Raw genomic sequence first — 7,984 nt, 5'->3', positions numbered from 1 at the left:
TCTTCTTTCTTTCATGGAGATGAAGTATTCATGTCATAACGTCCATTTATGACTGTTGGTCATCTTGTTTGTTAGTTAGCAGAACTTTGTGGCTGCTGGTTAACCAGTCTGATATCATTAGCAATAATGACAAACAAGCTAACTCTCCTGGTTGTTTCTCCAGTTGCTTCTCTCTCCAGCCTCCCCGGTGGCGTCCTGTCACTCCTGCGCCGCACAGTCCAAATATATTCTCCTGTTAGCTTAACAACAGTCCTTAACAGTCCTTCCATGGATGTATAAAGAGTCCTTCAGGCTGCTACAAGAAGCTAACTGTTGCGTTGGCTAACAAGCAGCTATCTACTGCTCGTTATCTACAGCTGCTACTCTGCCTTACAGTGGAGAGAATTGAAGATGAAATCTGTAAGCTATCATTGGACAAACGCGATGTCAATATTGCATTCTGGTTGTTGATTGGTTAGAGAGGACGTCCTCCTTTGGAGCGTCATTTTACGTGTCTTGGCCAATCATAGATTAGTATGAAAAAATAAAGTACATTAAACCGATGCAAGAGATCCCGCCCTGAGGAGGACAGCAGGCACCCGTCCTCCTCTGCCCCCCACTCCCCCCACTCTCCCCCACTGCCCCCCACCACCACTTTACACACACTGCCCTTTCTCCTCCTGCCCTGCAGGTGTCGCTTTTAAAGCATTTTAACCTTTTATACAGTCTATGTTTAACTAGAATTTCAATAATGGATTTTTTCCAAAGAAGAGAGAAAAAAATATTTTATAATTAATACAGAGATTTGGTAATGGTTAATTTCAACCAAATATTCTTTTTTTATATTTTGATCTTCCTCTTGCCTCTCAAAAAGTAGAGGAGGAGCAACCTCCTCTGCCTCAACAGACCAGCCTCCACTGGTGTGTACTGACTGTTAGCCTTGTTAGCACAGGGCAACTTACATCTTGATCATTATTATTGGTACATTCTTATTTGGTAACCTCACATAATTCCCTAATATAGAGGTATGTCGTCTTATATTAACATTAAAAGGCCGTTTTGTATGTAACTTTAGACGTTCCATTTGTAGCAGCTAGCTAGCTCAGTAGCAATAAAGCTAATGCTAGATAATGATGCTACGATAGCTGCTGGACTCAGATAACATTACAGATTGAAGGATATGAGACTGAATGACAAGCCAGTAGATAGCTAACTGGATAACTGCTCCTTCCTACAACGTAAGGCATTGTGCTGAAATTTAGCTGGCCAATATCAGTGATAATTGCTAACGCTATATCCATACAAACATAGATTTCTGCACTGGGTTACACCAGCTATGTGTAAGCTGGCATCAGCCACTTGGCATCGTAGCACATTGTAGTAAGCTACATTGATATTGAAATATCATATCAATAAATCAGGTCTCTACTGGATTACTGGATTGTGTTGTAAAATGGCAGCAATTCATGAAAAAATGATGCTGTGTGGCACCATCAGTGAGTTCTGTGACATTTTATGATTGACACCTACCCTACAGACATGTGTGTATATGTAGTTGTTACTCAGAGTAAGGTTGTAACTTATCTTTTAGCTTTTATTTTAGTGATGCATAAATCACAACTTAGAACCTACACGCAGCTGGTGCAACAGGCTGCAGCAGTTGTTTGCTCTACTCTGCAGCTACACTGCTATGTTGTCATTATTATTACTATTGTTGTTGTTGTTGTTGAATGTTACAATTACACGTTGTTACTAATTATATGTAGGTTTTAGTCAAATTAAATATAGTTTATTTGTACAGCGCTACTTTATATGCAGTAGAATGACACAAAGGACTTAGTGCAGTGGTGTAATAGTATGGATGTTCATATGTACACACAGCTGCAGATCAACAACATCTAACGTCATATCAAGCACTCCAGCTACCTGCAGTGAAACACAGCCTGCAGCAGGTGAGTTCTGTTCATTGTGTTACAGCTGCAATTATATAAGTAATGTCAATATAGACAAATCCAGACACATTTTACTATAATTCTATCAAATATTCACAATCAGGTCTGAACATACGTAACTCATCCTGTACGTTTGGAATGTTTTGTCCATTTGTCCACAAATGGATGCTAGGGAGTATTTTTATTATGTCAGTACTTTGGCCAAACCTTTAACCATTTTTTAACCCTTCACAGTGACAGAAAGCCATGGGAACTGCAGCTTACACACACACATTTCATTTCTTTCATTTTCATTCATTTTCAATCTTTTTTTTTTCATTTTATTATCTATTGTTAAATGGTTTCTTACATACTTATCACGGTAACGCTAGCGCAGTAAAATATAAACCTAGATTCTGAACCTTTTTTCACTCATGTAATTGAACAGTACTGGTCAACCGTTATCTATAATTTATGCTTCAGATGTGTTTATTGCCTGATGTGTTGTAATTACTGAATCATTGTGTGTCCTTGTTAAAGGATTAATAACTATATTTGCATGTGTGTTTAGATTTGCCTGTAGGTGAAGGAACAACAGACACAACATCCACTGCTACTACTCTACAGCCTACAGACACCAACAACTGGAACAGATCCTGAAGTATGTGAGTCCATCAAGGAAGCACCTATAGATCCTGCTGACCGGCAGCCCTGTCTGATATGATGAGGACAGAGCAGAGGCCATATCAGGTAAAATAAGACTGAAGTTCCCATCACCACCATGTTTAGAGAACATTAGTGAATGGAGAGAAAATCAAGAGAGGTTGGGTGGTTCCAAGAAAAAAAATCTTTATTGCTTCTGCTGCAAACTGATCAGTAATGCACTCAATGACTGAAAAAATTGCAATGAAATACTCAAAAGCCATGAGAACAGTCCAGAACATTTTAGGCACATGACATGATGGAAGGAGTCATCTATCCAGTGTAATCTATCAATAACCAAGGTAGTTGGTAATATTTAACAATTTATTCATTCTTTGATACATGATTTATTTTATTGAGAAGTCATTTAAATTTATAAAAATAAAAGTATATATTTTTGTCTTGCAACCATTGTGGTGTCTGATGTTTGCTGTCCATATTTTTACTGTAGAATGAGTAGGTGGTGACGAGGCAGCACTGGTGGGGTAATTTGGGTGGAATGTGGTTGGGGGGGGGGCACCAAAATAGCTAGAGCCAGCCCTGGCAAGACCTTTACATTGGCAGTTGATCTACTTTGAAAACCAAACGTTATGTACCAAGTGTCTCAGTTTGCCTGCATTTCTTATTCACCAAATAGAACACAACTGAGTTATGAGTTGACTTGGGGAGGGTCAGAGTCTCTGTCACAGAGGAAAAACACCTGAAAAACAGCAACTTCACTATCTGTCAGAACTCGCAGAACACTCCAAGATCAGCTCGCAGGTACAGTCTGTTCCTCTGTTTATGCAGACGTCTCTCTATTTTCTCTGTTTCACACCCCACTCTCACACGCTAGCCAGATTTCCAAGTATTTTTCTTGCACATCATGAAGTGTCACATTAGAAAAACTGCACTGAAAAAAAGAAGAAAAAAAAAATTGACTTGAAAAGAAAAGCTTTTACACTCGTTTCAGCCTCTTTTCGCTTTTGTCAGTGAAGATTTATGCTTTAAATCGACAGCGAGCGGACAAGTGACATGACTGATGAACTGTTCTGGCTGTCTGTGATCCCAGATATTCTGATAACATTCTCCAGGCAACATGAAATACAATATAGAAATATGAAACACGGAAGGCAATTCAACAACTCTGCCAGTTGTATACACTTCCTTGATTCCATTTTTCTCTGTGTAGTGTTGCTTTCTCACTCAGCTGTCTTCTTGTCAGGCAGCGAGCACTAAACGTTATAGTGCATTGCCACCATCAGCTAGAGACACCTGCCATACATTTTATGTAAGATAAAGCTGTGAAAAATGCACTTCATTTGCATTTTATTAGCAAAGTTAGGAAAGTTAGAAAAGTCCACTTAAAAACCTTTTTACAAATTGATGGAAATACAGCCGCACTGTCGCACATACTTGCCAATGATCTCTCTCTCTCTGTCTCTCTATCACACGCACACACATTCTCATGCACTCAGTCCTGATCAAGCGGCTGCAGTAGTGATGACCTTGCTATCATTTACAGCAGCTGCCAGTCCATTGTGCACTGCGGATAAGCTTAGTTATCCTCCTCACCACCACCACACATGCACTCTCACACACACACACAAGCAAACGCTGCAAATGGCAACCCGAGTTTTAGCCTGCCTCTTCAACCTCTGCCTAATTATCATGGTACTGAAGTCGTCATAAAAAGCCTATTGTGGAAGCAAGTCTCTTCAAAAACCTCCGAGAGATTGACATTTACTAAGTCGGAAACTTGTGCCGGGATTTTCTATCAGTCGCAGAGAGCAGAAAATACGGATATAATGTGGGATAGGAGGCTGTAGGCTGAGATGCATTCGTGTCTTCCATATCTGGGTTGCAAAATAACAAGTGAATGATTTATGAATGCGAGCACTTTCCCATAGCGGCTGAGGATCTGAAGTGGAAGTGAAATGACAACAGGCTCAAGCTGATTGTTGTATTTACTCAGCAGGAATTTCTAATGTAAACTGAAACCGGACCGTGCAAAGTAAAGACGGAATGTTTATCATTTATTCTTCCATAGCTTGGATATTAAAAACATTGCAATCACAATCAGGATCATGTTATTAAGTAGGATAAGTGTGCAGGGATTTATCTTGGTGACACCGGAGCAAATAAATTGACATCTTGCTCATTAAAATAGTACATATTAATAGTCAAGATACATCTGTGTACAACCTGCAGACCTATATGAAGCCTTCCCTTTTCTAAGAAGGATAACTGGAAAGTTGTTGCAAGTAAGCAAAATTTCCCAACCAGTCGTCTTGGAACTTCGTGCTCTCTTTGACGCTGTTGACATTAAAATACCAATAGACAGACTAGAAAACAGAGTTTGACCTTCACTCGTAAAGAGCTTCAAGTCCAATCTCCAAGACAAAAACCATTCTGTCTCATTCAGCGATGATGTATGCAAACAAACCAACATGATGGTGTGGAGTTCCACGGAGCTCTCGGTCCTTTATAATTTGACCTTTACATGCTTCCATTTGGCCAATTAAAATTATCTATCATTGTGTAGAGGACACTCAAATGTACCTGGCTCTGTCCCCAAGCTAGTCTCTGTAAGTGCATTGAGATAATCAGTAATTGGATGTTAAAACTAAGATAATCGCTCTAGCTACAAAAGGCTGAGACTCAGCTCTCAACTCCACTATCTTTCTATGAAAACCAAGAGTACCAAGATGTCCAGGCATGATTTAGAAAAACTTGCCCACACTATTATTTTAAGCAAGCTGGACTACTCTAATGGTCTTTTCTCAGGTCTCTTAAAAAAAACTCTCAGGGAGCTCCAGTTCATTGAGAATATTCCTGCTCTGGTCCTCACTAGTTTAAATACTACTTCTTGTCTATAAATCTCTCAATGGTTTAGGAGTAAAAATATATCCGTCCTTTACCATATGAACCCTGTCGACCTCTTAGGGGCTGTTAGGGATGTGATAGCAGTCTGCTAAACGTTCCCAGAGTCCAAACTAAACATGAAGAACCAGCATTTTGTTATGCCTCACTGAACTGGAAGAAAACCAAAAGACAAATATAGATTTGATTTAATTCTCTATTTTTCTTATTTAAACTTGTTTCGTGTGTCTAATCTCTAAATGTGCTGTATTTCTTAATCCGTGTTTTGTATGTATTATAAAAAAGCACCTTGAATTGCCTTTGTGTATAACATGTTCTTTATAGATAAACTTGCTTTGCCTTGCCTATAAATAAATGTTTATTATACACCTGTCTATCAAAGATTACAGGCTCAGCCTATAGCCTTCTTATTACCCAGTGTCTGACTGGTGGCTATTACCTTCTGAAGTTCTTTTGGCACATAACAAGCGATGCGTTTTATGTTAAATAGAAGAGCTGGGTTGTTAGGATGAGCAGCGATGGCCACTAAAGCTGAAAAGATAAAGAAAAGAGAGCACCACTTGCAAAAATTCAAAATTTGTCAAAAGAAAATCCAAAGAAAAAAATGCTGTTCACACTATTTGAATAACAGGTGATCTGTGGGAATTGCATAGCAGAAACACATCCATAAGTAAAAAAAAAAAAAGAACAACAGAATGTCAAGGACTAATCTTTTTAAATACGCTGATAATACATAATTCAAGACATAGTCTGGCCAATAGACTCAACACATCCATCATTCTGCTGCTGTGTGGGTTTTAGCAGCATGACACGCCGCCTGCTTCCAACCCATCTCCAGTTTTTTGAAGTTTGACTCTCTCGGATTGAAAGCATATTGACCCCGAGCGGGGCGCGAGACGCCGCAGCAACTGTGGCCATTATTAATAATGAGCATGACACGTGAGGTGCTGGCTTAGACGTTTTCGACAAACAGGTTTGTGACCCCCTGAAAACAATTAGAGGCTATTGTCATGACCTTTAGATGGTAACCACCCTGGCACCTGGGATTGGAAATAATGAGTGTGGCTGCAGTCATCACATGTAGGGGTGAGGCGTGTGAGGCTGTGTGTGTGTGTAGTGCTGTCAGAGAGCAATAGGATTACAAATACACTCAGTATGGTGTGTTTTGTGTGTGTTGCATTACTGATATGGACAAGAATTTTTATGTTTATCTTTACGTGTGTGTTCTGATGTCAAGAGAGTCATTTCCTGTACCGTACCCATCACATGCATGTGTGTATGTGCAAATAGGAGGCAGGGTTGTTTATATTTCCACGATTTACTGCATGTGCAGTTCTCTCCGAGCTAGTCTCTGGCTTGAAAAAGCGAAGACAACTGTGCTGCATTTTGAAGATTTGGACAAACACTAATTCTCTCTTGTAGACATCCAAGTCCTCTCTCTTTCTGGCTCTCTGTCCTCGCCTGTCTCTCTCCATCAGGCAGTTACAAATTGAATCGGTTTGACATGACGTAGCCACGTGAAAGTTGAGGACAATGTTGCCAGTGAATTGCAAAAGATCAACATCTTGCCCTCTCTGTCGGACACTCTCTCTCTCTCTCTCCTGGTTGTGTGTTTACAGTGTGTTTGCCATCCTCAGTGCAGGCTAATAGCGCTTTGTTGTGTCTCTCTGGTCCCCTTCCTCATTTGCCTTTGACAACACTGATAATCCCCCAACAAGATCCCCCATTCAAACCCCAACCTCCACACACACACACACACACACACACACACACACACACACACACACACACACTAACAAACATTTCCAGATGCTCAGAAGCACATTCACATCCACAAAACCCACACAAATACAATCATGCACAGATACACACAGAGAGGCACACACATATACTAGGTGCCAACCATTGCCATGGCAACTCCAATCAGCAAAGCTTCCCTTTCCCCCATTACAGTGGAGATATGACAGTTGCTCTCTCCTTCTTTCTGCCCTCCTCGCATTATGATTGTTTCTTCTCTTTCCTTTCTCTCTCTCTCTCTCTCTCTCTTCCTTCCTGCTCTCTTTCTGTCTTCCTCTTTATTTCCTATCATCCACTTTCCTCTCCTCTTATTCCTAGACCCCTCTCATTCACACCCGGTGACACAAATCATCATCATAACTCAGAAAACAATATATATTCATTTCTGTGAAAAGGCTTGGGTCAGCATGATGGTACCTGCTTGAGAGGAGCTGCAGCGTGGCAGGGTGATGACTCCAGTTCAAGCCTAAACATTTGGCAGGTGAAACATCCTTTTTCTGTCTTGCCTGTTTCCAATTTAATTCCTGACGTCCCAATTCTACTTTTCCATTTTGATCTCGACTTGATTCATTCCCATGATTAGGCTATCCATCCTTACAATCATGCTGTGCAGGTTGATTGCATCACAAGGATAACCGGCCCAGTATCCCTAAAATTTACAGCCAAATTGGACAATTATGCACCTCATGATGTGCCAATTCAGGAAGTAGCGT

General features: G+C 40.3%; 1 long non-coding RNA gene across 2 annotated transcripts; it reads left to right on the top strand.

The window, feature by feature from the left end:
* The first annotated feature begins 860 nt into the window (after nt 1–860).
* On the top strand, nt 861–3,368 carry LOC121892053. Of its 2 annotated transcripts, XR_006094284.1 has the most exons (4): nt 861–899; nt 1,861–1,931; nt 2,482–2,660; nt 3,250–3,368. It is a non-coding gene; the product is annotated as an uncharacterized LOC121892053 (long non-coding RNA). The 2 variants fall into 2 exon arrangements; XR_006094283.1 differs by lacking the exon at nt 3,250–3,368 and having other exon boundaries at nt 2,482–2,908.
* The last annotated feature ends 4,616 nt before the right edge of the window (nt 3,369–7,984 follow it).

This window comes from Thunnus maccoyii, chromosome 24 (assembly GCF_910596095.1).
Source record: "Thunnus maccoyii chromosome 24, fThuMac1.1, whole genome shotgun sequence".
Taxonomy (NCBI): domain Eukaryota; kingdom Metazoa; phylum Chordata; class Actinopteri; order Scombriformes; family Scombridae; genus Thunnus; species Thunnus maccoyii.
This window is presented reverse-complemented; position numbering and strand designations above follow the sequence as displayed.